The sequence below is a fragment of the Lathyrus oleraceus genome, chromosome 3 (genome assembly GCF_024323335.1).
Source record: "Lathyrus oleraceus cultivar Zhongwan6 chromosome 3, CAAS_Psat_ZW6_1.0, whole genome shotgun sequence".
Taxonomy (NCBI): domain Eukaryota; kingdom Viridiplantae; phylum Streptophyta; class Magnoliopsida; order Fabales; family Fabaceae; genus Lathyrus; species Lathyrus oleraceus.
Genome location: NC_066581.1, coordinates 391,743,314 through 391,769,887, shown reverse-complemented (window position 1 = coordinate 391,769,887; position 26,574 = coordinate 391,743,314). Strand labels below are relative to the sequence as shown.

At 33.5% G+C, this 26,574-nt stretch overlaps 1 protein-coding gene and 1 long non-coding RNA gene across 4 annotated transcripts in view; both read right to left on the bottom strand.

Moving 5' to 3' along the window:
* The window catches only part of LOC127127905 (uncharacterized), a 59,776-nt gene that overhangs the window by 13,750 nt on the left and 19,452 nt on the right, over positions 1 to 26,574 (bottom strand). The window lies entirely within an intron of this gene.
* Positions 17,559 to 20,041, bottom strand: LOC127127907 (uncharacterized). Of its 3 annotated transcripts, XR_007805527.1 has the most exons (7): positions 19,733 to 20,041; positions 19,348 to 19,638; positions 19,017 to 19,094; positions 18,870 to 18,947; positions 18,452 to 18,627; positions 18,135 to 18,350; positions 17,559 to 17,924 (listed from the first exon to the last, which is right to left on the bottom strand). It is a non-coding gene; the product is annotated as an uncharacterized LOC127127907 (long non-coding RNA). The 3 variants fall into 3 exon arrangements; XR_007805525.1 differs by having other exon boundaries at positions 18,870 to 19,094; positions 19,733 to 20,040; XR_007805526.1 differs by lacking the exon at positions 19,017 to 19,094 and having other exon boundaries at positions 19,733 to 20,039.

Genomic DNA, 26,574 nt, shown 5'->3' with positions numbered 1-26,574 from the left:
ATCTATTGCTACAACACTTTACATGATTAACATATGTTCATCCACAAGAATAAAATTTAAGATACCTGCAGAAGTTTGGAGTGGGAAACTACTAGACTACTCAAATTTGAATATTTTTGGAGCTTTGGAATTTGCTCATATCAAACAAGACAAACTTGATTCTAGGGCTGTGAAGTGTGCCTTCATTGGTTATCATGAAGGGTTACAAACTGTGGAAGATGGATCCTGGAGGATTTGAATTTATCATAAGCAGCGAGGTTACTTGTGATGAGACTCATATGAGGATGAAGTGCAAAGACCTAGAGGTTAAAGAATTCAAAACTATTGCGGAAAGGACTCAGTTTGAGATGGAGGTTTCTACTAGTGAGACTAGAGACTAAGAGGTAATTGAGACTCCTGTTTCCAGTACTATTGAAGGGAAACAAACAATTTCTCCTAATTATTATTTGGCACATGATAGAGTTAGGAGGGAGATTGTACCACCTCAAAGGTACAATTATGCTGATCTTATTTGTTATGCTTTGAATATAGCTCAAGGGTTATAAGACTTGGAACCAAAGATCTACCGAGAAGCAATCAAAAGCAGAGATAATCAAATATGGTTGATGGCGGTAAATGATGAGATGAATTCATAAATGAAGAACCTTACTTGGGAGTTTGTGAGACTACATAAGAAACACAATATTGTTGGATGCAAGTGGGCCTTCAAAAAGAAGGAAGGTATTCTAGGAATTGAATAACCAAGGTTTAAGGCAAGAGTTGTTTTGATGATTTTTACTCAGGTGGAAGGGAGTGATTATAATGAAATTTATTCACTTATGGTAAAACGTTATTCTCTGAGGGTACTTATGGAAATTGCAAATCAATATAATTTTGAGTTGGAATAGAGGAACTTCAAAACAATTTTCTTGCATGAAGAACTTGAGGATACAATCTACATGGAATAACTTGTGACTTTGTAGAAGATAAGGTTAAGGTATGTTTTTTGAAGAAATCTTTGTATGGATTAAAACAAAGCCAAAGGTAGTGGTATCGTCAGTTTGATGAATTTCTTCTTAAACATGGTTTTGTAAGAAGTAATAAGAAAACTGTGTATACATATTGAATAGGAATGAGAAATTCATTATCTACCTCCTTATATATGTTGTTAATAACTTGATGGCAAGTTGTAGCAAATTCAAGATTGTTAAGCTCAAGGAGATCTTGATTTGTGAATTTGAGACAAAATATGTTAGTGAAGCTAAAAATATCATGGATATGGATATCACGAGAAGATGCAAGAAGAGTGAATTATTCTTATCTCAATATAGTTACTAGAAGAAAGTAATGGAGCAATTTAGGATGCAAAATGCTAAAACCGTCAACACTCATTTGGGCCATCACACAAATATTTTGGTTAAATAATATTCTCAAATTGAGGAAGAGAAAAAGATAATGGATAGTACTACCTATGCAAGTGAGGTTGGAAGCATTATATATGGTATGATTTGTAGTAGGCAGGACTTAGCATATGCAATCATCATAGTAAGTCAGTTTATGATAAATTATGGTCAGTTTCATTAGGAAGTTTTAAAGTGGGTATTGAGGTATTTGAATGGTTCTCTAAAGGATGGTTTAAAGTTCAAAACATCAACTCAAGGGGAAGACAATTTTGATGGCTTTGTAAATTCAAACTATGTAGGTAATGTGAACACTATAAACTTTCTATTAGGTTTTGTATTTACATTATTTGGGACAATTATAAGATGGAAGGCAAATCAACAATCAATGGTCGCATTATCTATTACTCAAGCGGAATGTATTGACTTTGTTGAAAGGGACAAGGAAGTCATTTGGATGAAAGACATGATTGGAGTGTTAGGGATTACTCAAGAATGTGTGAAGATAAATTGAGACAGTCAAGTGTCATTCAATTGGATAATCATCATGTTTATCATGAGAGAACAAAACATTTTGACATTCGCTAACACACTATAAAGACATCATAGAGTCAAATGAAATCCAGGTTCATAAAGTTTCCTCAAAAGAGAAATCAACATATATGTTTACAAATCATTATCAAGTTCAAGGTTAAAGTATTGCTTGGACTTGACCAAACTTGTTGAAGAGTAATTCAAGCTTTAGAGAGATCAACAAGGTGTTTGGTGGTTAAATTGACATCACCATCTGTTTAAAGTCAAGGTGAAGAGTTATTGTAATAAGCTTTAAATCCTCAAGTGAGAAAAAAAATAAACATATTTTGGTACTGACATATTTTTGGGATTGGGCATGTTAAGGTTTTGGTAGTTATAATTATGAGTTTCTCTCCTTAGTTGTAATAAAAGTTGCAAAATTTGTATAAGGTGGAAATCCTAAAGAGAAGTAAAGGGTAAAATTATTTTGGGATTTGGAAGCCTTTTGGGGTTATCAAAAAGTTTACTAAACACTTTAAATACCTTGAATTTGTGTGATTCATATATTAAGAGTTAGAGAGATTAGGAAACACTTGAGTAAAAAATAAAGTTTATTCTTGGAATTACAAATAATATTTTTTGTAACTAATATTATAATCTCTTGTAGAAATTTTTAAAGTATAGTGAATTGGAGAGTTGTTATCTTCCCCATACATATATCGATTTGTGAACTAGGTAAAAAAATTATGTTCTTGCATATTATTATTTTTATTACTTGAAGTTATTTGTCTGATTGTCATTGTTCTTTGTACCACACATTAATGTTTTTAGTGTGATTGAACTCTAAGTATTTTTTTAAAGAAATTCTAATTATTCTATCAATTTTATAACATAATACACACATGCTTGCAAATGCAAACAATAAAGTAACAAAAAATATTTAAAAAATTGAAATAAACAATAAATTAATTAAAAGAAGATGCTCAAAAGAGTCTTGAAGAAGTGTTTATGGATTTTGATGGAACAGTCGCCTTTATAGCCATCATAAACTCCAACTAAGAGTGCATCATTAACAACATAAATTTGGATTCACCACAATGAAGTCTATCTAGTTCCAAGAAAGATAAACAAAGCCTCAATAACATGAATGTAAAACCTGTCATGCAAAAATCCATCTTCTTAAAGTTTTTTTATGATCAGATCAAGATCATCCACAACTACGTTTTAGAAACCCATCGGATTCCTATCCTAGAATGACATTACTAGCATTTAGCCACGTTGATATTTCATCAACAATATAAACACGTGGGATCAAAAGTGATTTTATCGATGAATAATTTCATTGACCATCATATGAAGGATATCCTTAAATATTTTTTCAAAGATTTTCCTTAAGTTGTTGATTTCTAGAGATACCCTGCGACTCAAGAAAAGCATATGGTGTCTCCTCAAATTTTATATCAAATGCTACCGAAGCCACAACAACTACAATTAAAATAATCATAATAGTTAAAAGCAATAGCTCCTTAATATTGGAAATTTTGAATATGTTGACAGATAAATTTTAAACTGAAACAGATTCATGTTTGTAAAAAAATTCAATAAGTTATGTTAAAAACAATTATAATTCTTAGCTTATGCTACATATTTTCTGACCAATATGCATCTTATGACATCAATATTATAAAATCTATTAGGCAATAAAAACAAAGATATAATCCCTCCTTTAGATTACCAAGTCAATATCATCATCTTAATTAAAGGGAATAGAGAAAAGGCATTAAGATCTGAAACATCTTCAATATCTATCAAAAGAAAGTTTTTTGATATAATTGTCTCAGTTGTAGGACACCAAATCAAGATTATTGTTTTCATTTTTAATCAACAAAAATTCATAAGTCACACCCGAGCACAATAAATATCTGAAAAGATCCAAAAATGATACACATGTCCGACCATACTAGGAACCAAACAGAATAAAAACAACATCGAAACAAAAGGAAAGTCAACTAATAAAATCATCAACGAACCAAGTACCCCCTGCAATACCAGGAACTAAACACATGAAAATGAATGAGAAAAATGAAGGAAAAAATTTAATCTCATCTAAGCTTATAAATATCAACACCATAAGATTGTTGAGTTAATTAACATTTAAAGGTTAATCATGAGTCAAATAAGGTCCTAATTATTCAAAAAACTCTGTCAAATTTTCTATGTGCACTTTATAACTTCATAAAAGCTTTCACATAATTCATGCATAAAATTCACATAAAATTAGTTAATACAAGGTTCTAATTCAAGTGTATGGTTCATGCATTTTTATTATTCACCCTCGTTGAGAGTTTTCTATAATTTGTATTTTGTTCCTTAAATTTTTTGTAAACTTCTCCTCTTTTAGACTCCTGAAATCTATATTAAAGATATATCGTAATCAATATTAACATTACATATATAGTGACATTGTTAGATGCTCAACAAATGGCATTTTGATTGTTCATAGAAACATGTCTAGCAATATTGCAAGAATATTTGGTCAATGAGAAAGAAATGCAATATTTTATTAGTACCAATATAAACTAGAAATCATATACTAGCACTAATCTAAACTAGAAATGTTCAATTTCAATGACAAAAACGTATAACACAAGTATATAACCAATATATTGTTTTTGCTGAACATTGCAATTGCAATGGAACTAAAGTATAAATCATTATTTGCTGTTAAATCATATCATAGATGGAATGTTTCCACAAGTAACTTTCCATTTTATAGAGAAACTAAAAGCTTGAACTCCTAGGCTTGAACGTCACCTACAAGAATTATAAAGAAATAAGATAAGAGTCAACATTGAATGATAAGTTAGCTTTGAAGAAAAAGAATTTATGAACAATATTGAATGATAGGAGCAAAAGTAAAAAAGAATCAACTTTGTTATGAAACTGATTAATACAATCTAACAACACATTCAAAAGTTCCACAATAATAAATTCTTCTTTACAATTCCATTAACATAAACGACTTGATCAATCTTGTAATTGTAGTATAAAGTTAGCTCATTCTTTCTCAGAATATCCTCAACTGCAAATAACATCATGTGTGAAATCCTAACATCATCATGATAAAAAATAACATGTTTTCCCTATAAATTGAGAGAACAACTCTCGATGGTAAACATGTCATCCTTGTGATTTTTATGACCGGCCTATTTATCTATTTATAATTTATTAAAACAAAGATGTGTTACGGTTTGTTGACAAATCATCAAATTATCTAACACATAATTTTGAAAATAATTTCTACTCATTCTCAAAATTCTCTATTCATTTAAAATTAATGTGAGTAATTCAAGTTTCAATATTTTCACAATTAAATATTATTGTTTGCAAATTTATTTGTATTTAACTATAAAAAATAATCGTTATTTATTCTCAAAAATTTATATTTATTCCCATGAACTTTTCAGTTTCAAAATATTATTATTCAACTTATACATTTAGATACCAAAAGTAATTGCTATTTATCCTCAAAGTTTTATATTTATTCAGGGTAGAATTTTTCAGTTTCAATATTTCATCAATTAAATAATACTTATTCTCCAATTTACTTGTAGTTAAGTGTTATTAGGAAAAGTAAATTAAAAGTGGAAATGACATTAAGCATAAAGAATTTAAAGCTTAAATGGTTTGAAATTTAAAAAATTTAAAAATGTATAAGGGTACTTCAAAGGCATTGTAAAAAAGAAATAAATAATATAAAGTACACATAACATAATACAACTTTTTATTTTTGAATTTCTTAATATATGTTTTTAAGAATGAGGAAAACAACCAATCCTAATTTTAAATGGACTATCGTCATCTAAAGTACGACAGAATGTTGATTTTTAACTCACATATTAAAAAAGTTTATATTTATTCATATTTATTGTATGATTTTTAAAACTAACAATACTCTTAAGGTAAGTTATGTCTCATGTTTATTTTGTTTCATTTTTTAAAAGTTAATTAGTGTGAGTGTGAAACATTACCTTCCTTCTTCCACAAACATTTTATAAGCTATATCTTAATAAATTTTGTATCTCAACTCTTTTATCAACTTTTTATTTTATTTTCTTCGTCTAGTTGTTTTTATTTTTATAATATGTTAGTTCCAATCAAAACCACTTCAACAACCTAAATTATGTGATATTGACCCAATAATTAGTTTATTAGTGCTAAAATATTAGTTAAGTTTTTTTACATTCAAACGTTAATTTAATTAATATAATTTTATATAAATAAATTATTATTACTAAGTTAATATTTATTATAATAATCATCACATTAATTTTGAATTAGGATTATGCAATCATCTAAAATAAAAGAACAAACAATAAATAATGTTCAAATAGTAATATTATAGAATGTTAAATTTTGTGAACTTTGTTTAAATTAAGAGGATAGTGTTTTTCCCTTCACAATATTTTAAATTATTTGTTTTATTTAATATACCTCATTTTTTAATAACATTATTAATAATAATTATAATTATTATTATTATTAATTAAATAAATTAGAACTTGAAATTATAAATAATTATTTAAAAAAATAGTTTCTATTTGAATATAACTCAACATTTCAAAATTAATTTTTTCACACAGAAAAGAGTTCTAAGTGTTTCAAACATAAAAATAAACATAAATTCAATTTATAATAAAAGGAGTATAATATTCTTAAAGTTATATTATTTATATTTAAAAAAATATATATATTTCTATTAAAAAAATTTAAAATACAAAAGAATTTGACGCGGGTCAGCATGTTAAAAGAACATTTCCAAAAACCACCACACTCATAATTATATATTTTTAGCTTAATAGTTCTATCCCTCTTAAAATGCAAATTGAATAAGATAAAAATATAGTAATACAAATCTATAACTCTTTAAAAATCTTCAAAAAATTTCATAATTGTTTTTCACAACAAAAAAAAAAACACCTTTCCCTCTTAACAAATTTTTCACATTTTCTTAATTCATTGAAAAACTTATTATTTAATTTTTCATTTTTTTCTGAAACCTATTAACTTTATAAAACTCATAATAAGAATATTTTTCATCACCTTTAATACTACAACTATCACTACCATGGTTAGAACTTAACTTAAATATAACTCTAATAATATTTTTAGTTTCTTTAATATAAATTTAAGATTTTTTTGAAAATTAGGTTAGAGATAAATAGTGGTTAATAAAGTTTTTTGAAAAAAGCCATATGTGAAAACATAATTTTGGAGAAAAGAGGTAAGGACAAGGTTATGGTTTGAAAGGAAAGAACAAGCTTGGGTCATTCTTAATTTTTGCAAGGAATCTAAGCTAAGGGGAGAAAAAGAAAAAGAGATTTGATGTGGGTGTATTACATGAAGGGGAGAAAGAGCATTGATGCGGGTGTATTACATGAAGAGGTAGAGAAGAGAAACCCTACTCTCTATAGGAATTATGTGAATTATTCATGAATTGTTGTTATTATGTATGATTCTGAAAGTTTGTGAATTAAGGTGGAATTATTAAATTTTTGTGAATGAATTGTATGTATAATATTTTGTTTTTGTATATATGTGTTGATGCCATTGTTGAATTGTTATGATGTTATTGTCGGAACAATTGTTTTCAAAAAAGATGAAAGACTGAGAAAAAGAAGATAGAAAAGAGAGAAAACTGAAAACTGAATTATGAAAATTAGAATTGAGTGAAGTTATGTGTTTACATCATTCAAGATCCATTATATAGGAAGCTAAAGCTCAAGCCAAAACTATACAAACCAACCTAACTCCAAAACTTAAAAATGTAAAATACAAAATTACTAATTACATTTCGACACAACTATAAGTTGTATTTGACTCAGTCGAATACAACTGACTCATAAACTTTGACTAGCTTCTTCGACCTAGTCGAATACTAGCTTCAGACAAAACATTGAAATACAACTCCTAACACACACCCTAATTCATGTTCTTGAGACTTCTCACCCCGATACTTTTCTTCAACTCCTCGAACCTGACTTTCTTCAGGGGTTTGGTTAGTATGTCAGCTAGTTGCACTTCTGTCTTACATTACTCAAGTTCAAGCTTTCCTTTGTTGACTTGATCTCTCATAAAATGATATCTGCTCTCTATATGCTTACTTCGACCATGACACACTAGATGGTTTGTTGGGTCGATAGCTGACTTGTTATTGACAAAGCACTTCATTTTGTTAGGTTCCATTATCTTGTGTTCTTCGAGCAACATCTCTATCCATGTTGTTTGGCATGTTGCATATGACTTAGCCACGTAATCAAGTTCACAATATGACAAATCCATGATGCTTTGCTTCCTTGAGCTCCATGAGATTGGAGCGCCTTTGATCATGAATATGTATCATGTATTACTCTTCTTTTTGTCATGATCTCCACTGAAATCTGAATCAGTGTAGTCATATACTTGGTCTTCGTCTACCTTAGCATCAGCACACCATGATCAATCATACCCTTTATGTATCTCAACACCCTCTTAATTGAAGTGAGATGACATTCTTGGGGTCTATCCATGAATCTACTTAACAATCCAACACTTTGACAAATGTATGGTCTGATATTGCAAAGATACCTCAAGGATCCCATGATTTGTTTGTACACTTACAAACTCATCATTTGTCTCCTTCCTCAATTTTACTCCAGTTTCTAATGGCGTAGCAACTGCATTATAGTTGCTCATCTTAAACTTCTTTAAGATATCTTGGGCATGCTTTTTTTGGTGTAGGAACACTCATTCACTTGTGACTTTGAACTCCATCCCTAAGAAGTATGACAAATTCCCTAGGTCGGACATTTCAAACTCTTGCATTTGCTTCAACTTGACTTTTCTTATCTCGACTTCATTTGCACCTAGAAGCAACAAATAATCTGCATACAGAAATATGATGATTCGACTGGCCCTGCCTATATCATTGACATACACTCCATGTTCAGAGACACACATTATGAAACCTATTTCGATAACGAAGTTATCTATTCTCTTATTCCAAGCTCTTGGAGCTTGCTTCAAACCATAGAGGTTTTCTCAATCTGTACACCTTCGACTCATGCCCTTTGATTTCGAACCCTGGTGGTTGAATGACATAAACTTCTTCTTTCAGAGGTCTATTTAGAAATATTGATTTTACTTCCAACTGATGTATCTTCCATCCTCTATATGATGTTGTCGACACAATGATTCAGATTGTCTTCAGCCTTGCAACAGGTGCATAGACTTCGTCGAAAAATCAATACCAGGTTTTTACAGAAAACCTCTTGCCACTAGTCTTGCCTTATGCTTGGAAAACTTTCCATTAGACCTTCGGTTCAGATTGCAAACCCACTTCACATCAATTGTCTTCTTCATTGACTTTTTGACAAGCTCTCAGGTTTTTTTCTTCTCGAATGACTTGAGTTCTTCTTTCATGGTTGTTAGCCAATTTGAATCGTTCATGGCTTGATCCAAATTAACTGGTCCTACTCAGCCGCCATCATCATTGCTTCTTCTATCAAGTCACCATCTACATTGGCTTCCTGATCTGGAAATCTCTCATATCCATTTAGCCTTGTCGACTCAATTCTTGTTCTAGTCATTCTTATAACATCTCGCTCAGGTAGTTCTTCATTTCGATTAGTTTTGACTTTAATTTGTTGATCTTCTTCAAACATAGTTGTCACTGTATCTGACTCCTATCGAACTGACCCTTGACTCCAATCTCACCCTTTGCTTTCATCCGCTAGAACATCTTGACTAATCACAAGTTTATCATCGTTTAGTGAATACATCTTGTATGCACTAGACGAATAATAACCTATGAGCACCATAGCCTGACTTCGATCATCTAGTTTCTTCCTCAATTGTTCAGGTACATGCCTGAAGCACATTAGTCCAAAAACTCTAAGATGACTAACATTCGACTTCCCACCTGCCCAAGCCTCATAAGGAGTCTTCTCGACCATCTTCTTGGTTGGACATCTATTTAGAATGTATATTATTGTCAAAGATGCTTCAGCCCAAAATCTCTTTGGCATATCTTTAGCTTTCGACATGCTCCTAGTCATGTTCATCATTCTTCGATTCTTCCTCTTAGCTATGCCATTATGCTGAGGTTTATAGGGTGCAATGACCTTATAATTTATACCTTCCTCATTGCAAAATCTAGCAAATTATCGAGAAGTGTATTCACCACCACCATCAATTCTAAATTCCTTCAACTTCCATCCACTTTGCTTTTCTACATGCAATTTGAACTTCTTGAACTGTGTTAATACCTCACTCTTCCTTTTAATAAGATAAATTCACATATATGTAGTGAATTCATCTATAAAGGTTAGGAATTAATAGTTACCTCCATTCAACATCACTTCAAATGGTCCACACACATCAGAGTGAACTAATTCTAGCTTATCCTTCGACCCCATTGGCAATGCATGTGTGAGTGATTTCCTAGCCTGCTTTACTTTGCAACATTCATCACACACCAGACTTGGTTCCTTCACCTTAGGTAAGCCATACACCATCTTTTTTCTGGTTGAGAATACCTAAACTTTTGAAGTTTAGATGCCCATACCTATGACGGCACAACCAGTTCTTGTCTTCTTATGTAGTCGAAGCAAGACATTTGTGATCAACTGGGTTGATCTCTACATTGAAGGTCTTGTTGTCTACCAATGATTCTTTCAGAATCAGCCTGCCATCACTATGATACACCTTCATATGATTCTTTTCTATCTTCATGTTGTACCCTTTTGCAAGTAATTGACATATACTTATCACGTTACTTGTCATCGATGGTACATACAACACATCATGATGCTGAATTTTCGACCATCCTTCCTGACTACATAAATTTCTCCTTGTCCATTTGATGTGATGAGTCTGCCATCTGCAAACTTTATCACTTTCTCGAATGATTCATCTAGCTTGGTGAACTAGGTTTTATTTCCAGTCATATGGTTACTGCACCCTGAATCCAGGTACCATATGTTAGTTTGCTTAGTGTTCGACTGAGTGTTGGCCATGAGTAGCACATCATAAGAATCACTATCTTCACCATATGCATACTGCACTTCATCACTATCTTTTGCTCGTGCTTCCTTCTTTCTTCGAAAGTCTCGAGCATAGTGACAAAATCCTTAAAAGTTTTAACGCGGCACCTCCTTCATGTTAACTTTCTTCCCAAAGTACTTGTTGCCCATTTCTTTCTTGATCGAATCAGAGTGATTCTTTGAGTTCTTACTTGATTTCTCATCATTATCAAGATTTTTCCCCTTCTCTCTCCCAGATTTCTTGATGAATATTGCTTGTAATGCATATTCAACCACCTTTTCCTTTTCTGAGTTCCTCTACTTCAACCTCATCTCATAAGCCTCGAATGAAGCTTAAAGTTATTCTAACTTCATCTCATCTAGTTTCTTGGAATTTTCAATTGACACTACAATAAAATCAAACTTTGCAGTCAAAGATCTCAACACTTTCTCAATCTTCTGCAAATCGTTGATCGATTCACCATACAACTTCATATGGTTTGTTAGCAGCACCACACATGAAAGATATTTCGAGACTGGTTCATCTTCCTTCTTCTGATTCATATCGAAATAATTTCTCAACGTCTACAACTTCGCCCTTTTTAGTTTTTCATCTCCGTCGTACAAGCTTTCCAACTTGTCCCACACCCTTACGACGTTTCTTCTTCAATAATCTTCACAAACACATTAGTTTCCACATACTTGTGAATCAAGAACAAACTTTTTCCATATTTCTTTCTTCGTTCCCTATGCACAGCTGCTAAGTATCATCTATATTCTCTTTTAATGTTGGTACTCCATCGTTCACGATTTCAGACACGTCTTGAAATTGAAGATGACCTTCATCTGCGCAACCCACTGTTCATAGTTCCCCCCTTAGAAAATCGATAGATTCACTGGAAATTACGTTGATGTTGTTATTCCGTTTTCCATTACAGATTCTCTCTGAAATGCAATCGGGCTCCTTGATACCAATTTGTTGGAACAATTATTTTCAAGAAAGATGAAAGATGGAGAAGAAGAAGAGATAAAACTGTAAACTGAATTATGAAAATTAGGATTGAGTGAAGTTATATGTTTACATCATACCAACCCTTTATATAGGCAACTAAATCCCATGCCCAAACTATACAAACCAACCCAAGTCCAAAATGTAAAATAAAAAATTACAAGTTACATTTCGACATAACTATATATTGTATTCGACTTTGTCGAATACAACTCACTCCTAAACTTCGATTAGGTGCTTCGACCAAGTCCAATGCTGGCTTCTGACAGAACATTGAAATACAACTTCTAACATTTATAACATGTCATATAATTTTTTAGGAGTGTTAGGGTGATTGTCGATCGAGTTTTGGAGTCAATAGAACTGCTATGGCAGAATTTTGTATTTTTGCCTTCTAGTGCAGGGTGACGGGCGTCACCCAGACAACGGGTTACCCGTCATGCACATTAGACGTTGACGGGTGTCAGCACTCTGATGGGGAGTCAATACTTAATTACCTGTCATGGTCTCCATACTTAGTATCCCATGTCGGTCATCACTATGATGATGTTCTGGGACTTGAAGCAAGTGACATGCGTTACCAGTGTGACAGGTTACTTGTCATACTGTCAGAAGGGGAGTTCTCGTCCCCGTTGCATGATTTGAATTGTCGGTTCAGAATTTTGAGGTGTTTCCGTTGTGTGGGTGGTGAATGGCTATTGTTTGACTGCCTCGATGTTGTTAATTAACTATTATGAGTTTAATTAATTAATTATGTTAAAATTATTATTGTTGAAGGGAAATTGCCTTGCTTACATGTTTTCGTCTATGGTGTAGCTATAGTTTGAATACATACAGTGTTGTTTTGTGTTGCTACATGATGAGAATATGAATAACACTGTTGAATGTATGATTATATGGTAATTAGTTATGTATTATTGGTATGCATTTATTGTTATTTGTGGATAGTAATTCAAAAGGGGGATTACTATTGTGTGTCGATGCATATTATTTATGGTCAAAAGGGGGTAGTAAACATTATTGTTGTTGTTGCATTGATTTGTATGACATGCATCATTGTATAGTGTCATTGAAAGAGACATGTACACTAGGTCGAAAGGGGGGATTGGTGGCGTGTCCCAGGCTTAAAAGGGGGACTTTGAGCTTAGAAAGGGGGGCTCATAGGCTCATGGTGATGTTTATTGTGTATTGGATGTATGATATGTTGTGCATTTCTCCACCTTCGTATTATTTACGTTCTTCATATTGAAGTTGTTTATCACTCACTTGCTTCATGTTGTCCACCATAGACATCTTGAAGACACTCAAGAGTAAAGTTGTTTATGTGTGTGGAAGGTGGCTTGTAGAGCTACTCTTTGTTTTATTTATCGATTTATCGCAATTTAGTGGTTTTAGTACTCTGGTCTTGTAACATCGAGAACGTGGTGTTTGTTATGTTTTTGAGTTAATGTTGATTTTGGTGTTTCAAAAGTTTAATATTATATTGATGACGTTAATTTGAAAGTTATGTGTATGATGATTTCGCTGAGTAATTTCAAATGCACTGATGGTTTTGATGGTGGTCGTTGGTGACACCTTAAATTGTTGAGTAATTATTTTTATATAAGTTTCAGGATTTAGGGTGTTACATTAGTGGTCTCAGAGCAGGTCGGTCCATCCGGCCAGGTTTTTGACATGTTAATTGTTCCCTTGTATCCGACGACTAGGTGAACATTGTCGATGCGTTGTTTCATCTAATGTCTGTTTGATGGTGTGAAAAATATGGTTGAAAAAATGACTGAGAAATTGGTGATGTTCTGGAGTCAGCCGCTCAGGCTGGTGATGAGTTCCATTGATTGGGGAAGTTTTAGAGAAACAATATGCCAACCTTCAAGTGAATATATGATCCAAAGGGTGCACTAACCTGGCTCAGAGAGATTGAGAAGATTTTTCAAGTGATGACTTGCACCGAAGTTTAGAAGATGCAGTTCGGTACTCTCATACCCCAAAATTCACCCTACCTTTCACAATGCTCATCTAGGTCACTAACCCTAATCATCTGCATATCCTCATGGTCAATCATCCATCTGCATAGCCATGGTGTAATACAAGAGGATATGTATCATGGATTCAAAGCTTAGTGCTTTTACCTAGTGGAAAATAGGGTTTCCCAGTAACTTGAGGTGGCTCAACTATCAAACCCTAATTGGAGATAACTCTTTATGCTTGTGGAGGTGCTTATCACTGATGATTCAACTTTGTCTTCTTCATGAAGCAAAAACATAATTTGGGGGTCCTCACTTGATCATGGTTTCCATCAAACCCTAATTGTGTTCAATACTCATTGGGAGGTCCCTTAACCCTAATTTCATGTGAGACATCACCATTCATTTGATCATGGTACATTGGTCTGTATAAGTTCTATTCAATACATTTTGTCTTTGGTTCATCAGGAGATCTAATTGGTTGGATTGGATCCATTTCAAGTCGCATCATTCCATCTAATCATTTCATCTTATCACTTCATCTGGTCATTGTTAACCCTTGTTTGGTTCATTCAAGGTTGTCCATAGGTCCATCAATCCCTCATTCAAGTCTCATTGCCCATACATTAATCCTTGATTCATGTGTCATTTGTGTCATGATGGGTTGTCCACTAGTCTTTGGTTCATTTAAGATTTCTCATTCACATTCAGTTCATTGCTCATTCAAGATGATTAGTTCTTAGGTCTTATACTTGTAGCCTTTCACTTCCATTAAGTCTTGATTCAAGTTTATTTTCATTTCAATCTAAAGCCACTCATTTCATCATAAAGCATAATTGTATATCATTACAATTACATCACAATTATCCATAAGGGATTATGCAAAAGTACACATTTTTACCTAAGTTGACTTTTGGTCAACTGTTGACCAAAGTTAACCATCTAACCAAAGCCATTTTCCAACCATTTTCTTTTTAAATACAATACATGTCCATTTCCAAGTTCATTTTAAACCCTTTTAAACCTTGTTCAATTTATACAACACATAAACCATTGTTTCACTTTTATACAACCAAGACCTAAACCATTTCCAAATTACACTTCATGTTCATGTTTTTATACAATAATCATTTCACACATCAACAAATCCCATTCATACAAATGTCTAAAACCTTTACAACCACAAGTTAACACATTTTACACAGCCATGACATCTCCCTAAACTACGAATTCATGTTACAACATACCACACATCCAATTTCCAAATTAATTCTAATGTATTAAACCACTACATACACCATACAATGATCAAATTACGAATATCAAGCAGTCCATATCCAACTCAAGCTTCAAAAGCATCCCAAATTGCTAGCGAACTCCAAAGCAAGACTTATAGTACATCACCAAGCCTTTCAAACTTCTTTAAAGCCAAGCCAATACCAAAGTATAACCAAAGCATAACCTGCAAAATCAAATGAAACATAAAAATTCAGCAACATTTCTAACTAACCACAATAAAACATGCATAACTCCAAGTCAGAAAAATAGGAAAACTTCAAAATACCAACAATCCTGCACAAAACTGAATTCCACCATTCCTTATAACTAAGTTTCAAACCTCCTCCAAAACCCCCTAACTGAATTCTAAAAAACCTCTAAATCCCTCTTACAAACTCCTTCAAAACTGATAATAGAAGGAAACAAAACTGGATAACCCTCTCTAATTGTTGTAACCGCAATGATAACCTCAACATTTCACTAACCTTCCATAACAACCTCCAACTGATTTCTCAAACAGATAGGGATGTCAATTTGCATATGTTTATGGAGATCCATATGGGGATTATCTGTGCGGAGCTCTGAAGTCGATGATTCTTTCCCCGTGGGGACGGGGATGGAGGGAAACGTTACCCCGATGACACTTCGAGGCGGGGATCGGGGAAGTTCCATCCACCCCGCGAATTCCCCGACCCCGACCATGTTATTTAAATTTTATATCTAATATATTATATAATATATAATTATATAATTTTTCATTTTTTTCTTGAAAATAATAATTAAAATATTAGAAAATAAAGAGTTATCACTAGATCATTTTTTATTTCATTGTATAATGTATTGTTTCACTACCTAAGTACTCCAACCCGAAAAAAGTGCATCCATTACATACAGTTGTAATACCCTAAAATTTTCCCTCTATTTTTGCTTTTACCCAACCTATGACCTAACCTCATGCATGTCTCATTCATATTCATCATTCATTCATAATTAACATTTGCTAACAAGCATCATAGATTTGAGGCTTGCAGACGATAAAAATCAGGTTTCTTGGCCTGGAGATTTTGGTTTGCTCATCACGTGGGTTGTAAACCTAATTCTTGATCTCAAAGGATTTTGTGGCTGGCTTATGTACAGGAGCTAAACCCTAATTGATACCTATGGTTTGAGATGTTGTTGGTAGAGCTTTGTGCTTGATTTAAAACTTTAAACAGGGGTAAGTGGTGTTCAAATGCCTTGCTTGGCATATGCTTGGATTGGTGGTTGGTCAAAGCCCTAGTTGATGGATAATTGAGTCCTTGGAACTGGGATGTTGGAACTCAGTCCACCTAGAACCCTAGCTTTTTGGTTCATAAGGGTTGTGAGCCTCATAATTGATGTGTGCTTAAGACCTTGATCAAATGTACTTGAAGTTGTTGGTTTGGTTTGAGGATTGTAAAATCCTAGCATGGGATGGATTGTTTGGTCATTACAATTTGTATCATGTCATTCATTAAGTTTGCTAGAGGATTATGGTTTCACAGTGTTGATCATCCAAATCATCCATTTGATTCTTGATTCCATATGTCTTGTTGCATTGATTCATTAATACATTCATACTTCCATTCATTTCCTCTGACCAGGTCCATTTTCGGTCAAGGTCATTCATCCATCATGGGGTATAATATAACAGACTCTGATTCTGGTTATGTCATCAGGTGTTCGAATTTGGATTTAATTTCATTTAAATTTCCGTGTAAAACTATACATGATCATTGCATTCAACATAAGTGTCCATAATTGTTTACTCAGTGTTTCAAGTTAATTTTGATAGTTCAAGTTGATTTGGAAATTCAAGTTGACAATTCAAGTTGATTTGGAAATTCATGTTGATTTTTGGATCCAAACCAACTTTGGTAATTCGAGTTAAACTTGGAAACTCGAGTTGATTTTTTGGAATCGTTTTTTATGGGCCGTGAATGTTTATTCGAGAGTTGGCCCATTTATCCATCTTTCTTTTACAGCATTAACATGCACCAAGCCCAAAATTCCAGCACTTCATCTTTCATTATCCATTTACCTATACCCAAGATTAAATCCATTTCACAAATTCCTAAGCCCATTTTTCCTATCCAAATCCATTTCATTTTTCCAAATTATCTAACTCCAATATTTCATTTCCAATATCCATTTACCTAAATCAATATCGGATGTTCAAGTCCATTCACAAAACCAACCTAATATCCATTTAGTTAACCCAATTCCCAAATCCAAAACCTAACCCAGAGCTATTCTTTTACACCCATGAAGGAAAATCTGATCACTACTCTAAAATGCAAGATGGGGTTGTTCATGTATATCCAAGTATAGATTCAAGACAAGAACTTTTTCCTGCTGCCAATGCAACAACCTTTTTCACTGACTTCAAACCATGTTACATTTCATTACCAATTCAGACCATGCTACATTTCATTACCAGTTCAAACCATATTACATTTCATTACCAATTCCAACCATATTATAATCATATAAAGCCAATTCATTCCAATTATATCAAGCCATAAATTGTTTGGATTCCACATCAACACATATCAAACCATCAAAGTGAAGCAGATCTAGCTATTGTCGTAGTGCCGCTTGAAATACGACATTTCATATTGTTGAAAACTTGATGTAACCGATCATGTATGCAAGCCCTTTAGCATTGGCAGAAATCTCATCAGTGCAAATAATTCAGAACCTGCAAATATGAAAAGAAAATAAATTACAAGAAATCTGGAGAAAGGCAAGCCATCAATAACAGCTCTTTCGAATCTATACAGACACACGTGTTGCAGTCCTAGAGCAAAGTGTAAGAAAGTTAGTTGTTGAGAGGCTGAATAAGGAGGATGTTCAAAAAAAAATGCAATGGAAGGTTTCGGAGAGGCTGTTTCCAGAATCAAGAGGTCACCTGAAAAACTATTTGTTCTTCTCGACATGTATGAGATAATAAGAGAACTTCAACCAGAGATTGAGATACTGTTTGATACTAAAGTTTATGCTGAAATGCGGGAAGCTACAACCAACACGCAACAGCTCAAAATGGCGATGTGAAAATCTTCAAAACCACGAACTTCCAACTGAAAACCCATATGCAATACCAATTCCGCAGTGTCAAACATCATACCTGCAAAACCGATACGAACCAAGCCGAAGCATTAATTCAAGTGGCAGTACAATAAGCTAACATTTCAACATTTTTCAATCCATAACAACTTACTAACTAACCATTTTTAAAACTCCAAAAAACTAGTGAGCCTTTCAAGGCCAAACCACCTCTACTCATGGCAACCGCGCACTCTACGAACTGGCAGCATCATTAAAACCCCGACCGTCCACCATGTTCCAAGCTTTCTCATTCAGCGCCATGATGTACCATGAACAAGTCGAACATAGACTATTCCCTACATAATAAGTCATAGTAGCTCACTATGCAACAACCGACAAATAAACTATTTCGTATACCACGCAGTAGGATTTCACATGGCCTAGATTAATAATTTCATTCCAAACTCATCACAAATTGATTGTAACAGTATTTTTACATTTGCTCATTTGTCACCAACATACAACACCAAGCTAACTACAATAGAGAGTTCCCAAAGGAGTTTCAATAACCTTCAAATAACCGGGTCGAACGACTTACATGCTTATGTTTTAACACTAACGGCGTTAAGTCTTCACAAAATTTAGTGCATTCCAAACTTCAGCATATAATGTTACCCTACAAAATAGCTCACATCAGTAATTGGTATGACAGACCCATTGCAATCTCATGAAAAGAGAGTTTTACTTCACTATAGAGTCCAAGCAAATTCATTGGCAAACCAATCATTGGTGAATGCTCTTACATGGTCAATACAGACTCAACCTGTGTCATTAGCTAGAAGTGTATCAAAAAACAAGGCATTGATCTAAAACGGTTCATAACAGAAAATTGTCATAACCATATAACAAACTTCTAACTAACTCAAAATATCCTAACAGAATCACTAATGACCTCTAACCGATTCTTAACAACCTAACTGAATTCAGCAAACTGAAAAAAAAAACCAAAACAAAAAACAAATTCATTCAGAAAAAGAAGTAGAGGAAGAGATTTGGGAAAGGATATAAATTCAAACCTTCTATCTTCTTCAAAAAATAAAATCATTCATTCATTCCCTCACTTAACCCTCAAAATCACATTCCACTTCATCACCTTCTATCCTCTCCATTCTGCAACCCGTGCAAAACCCTCCCTAACTGTTTCTCGATCCTCTTCAATAACCATGTTTAAATCTCTCAACTTACATAACTGAATGCTCACATAACCTCTGAATTGATGTTTCGTTCGATCTTTTCAACCACGAAGATAAAAGCCTCCGAAATCGCATTTGCTTCTCACCACCTCTGAGTGAGCGATTAGCAGCAACCTCACAGAAGAAACAAAAACATTTCAGATAAAGAAGAGAGGATGAGAAGGGAGAAGATAGCAGAGACATTGATTCGAAAATAGGAGGTTCTCACCTTTTCGCCACCGAGAATCAAAACTACAGTATCTTCATTCTTCACCGTTCTGCATCCACCCCCTCACGAATCAGCGTCAAACTAGAATAACAATAATGACAAGCACATGGCACACGAATAGGTAAATTGCTTTCCCGTTCTTCATCCACCCCCTCATGAGTCAGCGTCAAAACTACAGTATCTTCATTCTTCACCGTTCTTCATCCTCAGTGAAATTGCTTTCCCTACACAATTCGAGTACCTCAGTTTTACCCTGAGGTATTTGTATCCCCACAGATGTTGTTATTTTTTCGGTTGAGTCTTTTCATTTTTGTGGAATCCCTCTAGTCCCTTATAATTTTAAGTCGTAGCCTGGACTAAGCATAACTCTTTTTTATCCCCCAGAGTCTCCGTCTCCCTAGTGAGTTTTCTTTTTCCTTTGTGGCAATATCTTCCCACAAAGTATTAACTTTTACATTCACATCATATGCATCATGAGGTCTCTTAGGAACCAAAATTTATTTATATATGTTGTTATTTAGGCTCATTCTACTGAGTCGAGCCGAAGATTTTAACCTTCACTCTCCTCAGTTAGAACGTCCTTAAATAGGGGCAGCTGTAAGACCCCAATTTTGACCATAACATCCCTCATGCAATTCCATCACATTGAGATCATGTCTTGTCATTCTCTTTACCCCTCTTTCATTGGGTTTGTCTTGGGAGAGATCACCAAGAACTTTGTGATTATATCATACTTGTATGTTATCATTTTACTAACTAAAATACCAAAATATGTCTTTGTGTTTGACTCTTTTGTAGGAAGGGCATGATCTCATTGATTCATCAAGTCCACATCTAGGGTTTGAGACCCTCATGAACAAACAGCACAACCAAGAATTGATTCAAGAATGGTTATGAACATCATATATGAGTCCCAATGATCTCTACATGTTATATTGATCAAGTTTTCTTCAAGAGTTTGAGGGTGATTTGCCTTGGAAACCCTAGTTTAACTAGGTATCTTGAGTAACTTCTCCAACAAGCTATCTCACCAATTGATCAAATTTCTCAAGGGATACTTCAAATTTCATCATCTTATGCACATATGATCTACCATGATCTAAGAAAGTCAAGAGAATTGGAAATTAGCAAGTTGGTTGATGGTGGTTGGCCAGATGAATTCATCTTATCAAAACTGGATCTCCCTAGACCCTATCTCTTACAATTTTTACCATATAAAAATGATTTCAAGAGAAAACTTACTCTAAATGACATTCCAAACAACTTTCATGTTGAGACCTAGAGCTATTTTTGCTTGGAAAATCATTTTCTATGTTGAAATATTATAGGTCATTTTGTCTAAACCCTAATTTGAAAGTCAACTTCCCAAGGTCATAACTTTCTCAATTTTTATGAGATGAAAGATTTCCAAGTTAAACAATCAAATTCAATGTGTCTAGTTCAACTTTTATATTTTGAGTAGGAGCTAATTCAACTTTTTTGAGCATGTGATATTACGCTACATTATAGATCACTTTTGACTTATACCATTGATCAAGTGATTTTTCCAAACTTCAAAAATGCATAACTCTATCATTTCAAATCCAAATGACATGAAATTTGTGACCATTTTGAAGGTATTTGAGATAGATACAACTTTGATGAAAACACTTTTCTCATTTGAAGCTCATGTGAAAAGTAAAGCAAGGTGGAATATTGAGACATATGGCTTGACACTTAGAAAAAAAATGATATGTCAAATTTTTTCCAAACTTCCAACTCAAATTTCTCCAAGTTCAAAGCTCCAAATAAAAAAGTGTTGAACATGAAAGTTGTTCCCCTTAATCTCACCTTTCCAAAGAACTCAAATTCATTCATTTTGGATAAGAAATGCATAGGCTGCGCATGGCTTAAACATGGTGACATCACTTGGCATGGATCAAACTTCAAACACCAATGTGCATTTGCCTTGCAATCCAAGCTTACTTCAGAGCATATGATATTCAATTATGGACCTCAAACAATCATTTCATGGGCCTGTGCGCGCCCATGCATCATTGCATCACCATTTGCCAAAATTGGAAAGTGAATTAGAGTGTGCAATTATCAATCATTTCAGCTATAAGTAGAGCTTCGATTGCTCAGAAATTCACACACAATCGTGCCAGCTTTGATCCCTTACTTCAAACCCTCAATTCTCAAAGGATAAGCCTGAAAAATTCTCTTGAATTTGAGCTCGAATCTCCATTGTTTTGGAATTCAATTCTCCAGGAATCCATAGCTTTTAAATCATTCAATCCTTCTTATGCAAGCAAGTGGAGTGAGTCCAAGCACAAGCAAGATCAAGACCTGTTGAATTCAGACCTTCATTGAAGGTATTTCCCAGAAATTTTAAACTCTTCGATTCTCTCAAATTCTTGCTCAATTCTATTGATTCTTTGGTTGTCTGAAGTCCTACCAATATAGGCAAGAAGATTGAGTTGCTTTGAGGTCAAATCGAAGCAACTCATTTCATGTACCTCAAATTTCAATTCCATGTATCTCTCAATATATTTGGAATTGGAGTGAATGGAGGTCAGATTCAAGCTCAGTGCCATTTTTTCTTCAAGATCATGTCCTTGTTTTTCATTATGGTGATGGTTCATGGTGGACCAGTCCGGTGAGGTCCACCGAAGAAGATGACCGGAGCTCTGGCTCCGGCGATGAGTTGGCTAGCATCTGAACCACGGGATCCATATGTTTTGTTTTAATCTTGTGCGTCCCTTTTGAGTACCACATTTGCCACGCGCTGACTAAGGTCCATGGTGGATAGCGCGCTAGGGACCATCTGATCTGCCACCTCAATTAATGAGGGAGATCTGATGGTCCACGTAATTTAGATTTTTTGAATTTTTATTTTAATTGCATTTTCTTCAATAATTCATATTAAATTCGATATTGATCCAAAAAATATGGGACTTTCACCAAAAAAAATTCAAATATTTTTCTTTTTCATATTCTGAATTAAAATTATTTTTTGGATTATTATTAATATTTTTCATGAATTAATTAATTTTTCATTTGTTTTTAATTATTTAAAAATATTTTTAAATGTCCAAAAATTATGAAATTTTTTCTCCAAGGTCCTTTGACCTTGTTTGACCTATGATAAATCTCATGGCCATTTCTTTGGTGATTTGATGAGATTTTAGGAATTGGACAAAACATATTTGATTTAAATGCATTATTTTATTATTTTTTAATTGAATAAATGTCAATTAAATTTTGTTGACCATTTGTATTGACTTGATTGAATTTGCTTATTGTTTTTGGGCCTTGGTCAAGGTTGATTTGACTTTGTCAAATTAATATCATTGGATTTAGGGGATTGATGGAATGTACGTTCCATCTCCCAAAATGAATGAATGATATTAATTTGGTAAAAATCCTCCTTTGACCAATTTGTGATTTCATTCATCCCCTTCCCACTTCATCTCATCCCTCTTCTTAATTCATTCACCTCATTTGGCCTATGACATCTCAAAGTCATAATGCTAGTTGATTGAAAAACTGACATGAGTATGGATGAGATTAGGCCACATCTTTTGCATCTTCTTTTTTGTGTGTGATATGTTTCATGAGCATAGTCCATTATACTATGTCTCTAACATGCATTAACACCAAAATTTTATTGCCCGACCTCAAATAGTTGTACTTCTATATAAGTCCAATTACGATTGCTTAACATAGCGCTAAATTTGTGACATAAAAGGCATAAGCATTCTAGTTGTGAGATTGTAAGTCTCCCCTCTTTCATGGTATTGCGTGGAAACTTGGTCTTCTTTCCTTCCTTTGGAAGATGTTTTGGCTCAAGGATCCATGTTTGTGATAAGTGGGTTGAGTGTTCTCCAAATAATGTCTTGAAAAGAAAAAGCAAAACAAAACTAACTTCTAACCTACTAATTACTAACTTTTAATTTCAAGCTTTTACTTTAATGCAATTTACTTTTAGCACCTTATTTCATTTTGTCATTATACATATCATTCTAATTGTTTATGTTAGTGTAATTTTCACTTTGTCCATTTGGACCATATTGTGTGATATATTTTGTTTGTGTATACCTTGTTTGTTTGTGTGGTCTTTGACCATTAATATACATAATGATAACAAAAACCCTAAAAAAAATTAAGTGGACTGTTCGCTTGATCTTGGACAAATGGACTTAGAATCTAGGCAACCTCCCTAAGCTAAAGGACTTGGTCAATGCCAACTTGTTGAAGAACCAAGTGCTTGCAATTTGAACTTCATCTGATACATCCTTGAAGACCTCTCTAGAGTTCATCTGCAACATGATCATTGTGAAGCTATTATTTTGAACCTGTGACTTGTGGATTTCATCTGTTTCATGGGCTATTTTTGAAGGAGATCATGGAATGGATAAGCTTGGATGAGGTCATCTTTATTTGATGCCTTGCTCTTCAAGAGAATATAATTGTGCATTTGTGTGTTGCTTGATTCTAAAAAGTCTAAGGGAATTCTGGGTTTATAGTGACATTTTTGTCTATTGGATTGCTACTCATTTGGTCAGATCTTTTCAACTCTAAACTTTTAATTTTGTGCATAGGGTAGTCTCTTCATCTTCTCCCCATTTCTTTAATTTCAAAATTTCTCCCTCCATTTTCAAAATCTTCTTTGTGTGAACTATTTTTGTTCTAAACTTTGACCACTTTTGCAAAAAAAGATAGAAACCTTGGCTTATGCCATTGCATTTTCAAACTTCTTTTGTTAAATCAAACTTGTAAATAAACTTAACTATACTTGACTTAAACTTTCAAAAAACCAAAAAAAAAGACTAACTGATTCAAACTATTTTTAAGCTTTTGTGCCTTTCAAACTTAAATTTTGTTAAAAATCAACACACTCATTTTGAATTTTGTATCACGAACTACGAGGTTTTGATCCCTCATTTTCATGTTGGTACGTAGGCACAAGACTGAAGGTTTTGTCAAACACAAAAATATAATTAATGAATTCTTTTCTCATCCCTATTCTATTTGTTTGTAAACATCACTTTGTACAAAGTACATATGCACACAAAAAGGGCTCCATATGAGTACCTAGGACATTTTGGGTGTTAACGCATTCGCTCTGTGTAACCAACCCCCTTACCTGTGATCTCTGACTTTTATTAGTTTTTTATTTGAAAACTTCTTACTTATTGGGTTTTGTTTATTTTTTCCCTTTTCTCTTGGAAACAATAAAAGCGCGGTGACGACTCTTGTTAATTGATCTCTAGCTTGTCAATAGTTTGAGGATCATGAATTTCCCACTACAACTGGATTCGAACGCAACGAACTCCGAGACGCGCCTCCGTCTTGCGAGTAGGTTTCCCTTCATCTTCTCACCTCCATAGTCGTTTGATTCAGGTTTCAATAGTTAGGTTTATTTGAAGGTTTTTCTCCATTTCTTATGGCTCTTGAGGAATTGGGGATATCCATGGCCATATATGTGATTAGGACTCAATTTGGATTAGGATGATGGTGTTAATTCTTATTTCGTGAGAGTCTTTGCCGCCAAGGATGGCCTCCGGGGCGACGGAAACTGTAACAGGTTATGAACATTAGGCCGATTGAGGGAGTTACGTTTGAGGATATTTCAAATGATTCCATTAGAATTTGGTGCCACGTGTGTTTTGTTTTATGGCAATTAATACTCATTCATTTTATCTGGCCACCCGTAGATCACTAGTGCACGTGTTTCGGCCGCATGCTTGAGATTCCCATGCTGACTCATTTCTATATCACTAAGATTTATCCTTATCAACCTCATTTACTAATCCGTTGGGCCTAGGTATCTTAGGCTTTTGGCCACTTTGTTAAACACAACATAGTTCTGCTTGTGTGCCCTGACCTATTTGCACCATGGATTGTTGGTCAAACCCCCTGTTTTGACTATCTTCTTACAGTTTTATCTTGTTTTTTTGTTTTCTTTAATTTTATTACCCTTCTTTACATAATAACTATTCACGGTGATACAAGATATTGGAATTAAAATGTTAGTTTTAATTAAGTATTAAAATTGGTCGATTAGTAGTTAGATTTTAGAAACATTAGGATAACTAGTGTTTAATCTTGATGACTTCTTAGATATTGGAATTTTAGGATTAATTAGGTTTTGGGGTAATTAGCTTAGTTAGATGGAGTAATAATAGATTTTAGAAGTATTAGAATTCGACTAATTTTTGAGTAAATAAGAGATTAGGTTAATTAGATTGGATTAGCCCATTAAGAATTTTAGAAATTAGAATAGTTTAGAATTTACTATTGATTTTTCATTAGAAATTTCATAATTAGAATTTTAATCTCACATTCATAAATATCTTGAAATGACTGTTTTGCCCCTAGGTTAGAAATAGCCCAATTTTTGCATGTTCCCCTAGTTTTAGGACTTAGGAATTAATTCCAATAAACAATTAACCTTTTAGGTAGTTATACACTCAATTTAACTAATTCTTTCCCACCGATTAAGTTGATCAAAGTACGTTTTGATTGACTAAATCCTTTGACTGTACTTAATTCCCCAAACTTAGTCAAGTGATCAAAAGACCCTCGGTCATTTGATAAAGCAAGTCCTTATGATCAAGATGTTGGATACTGGATCTCCAAGGTCAATCAAGATTCAAAGATCAAGATTAAAAGTTCAAGCTATGCAAATCAGTACAAGACATGACTACTATTCAAGCACTACAAAGGTCAAATTCAACACTTGTTAATCATGAGCCAAGTTGTGTTCCATGAGTCTTAAGTAATAGAGAAGGAATGAGACTGGAGAATTCTTATCCACATTATGAATATCTTTGGGTGTGGGATGAATGACCCGTTTG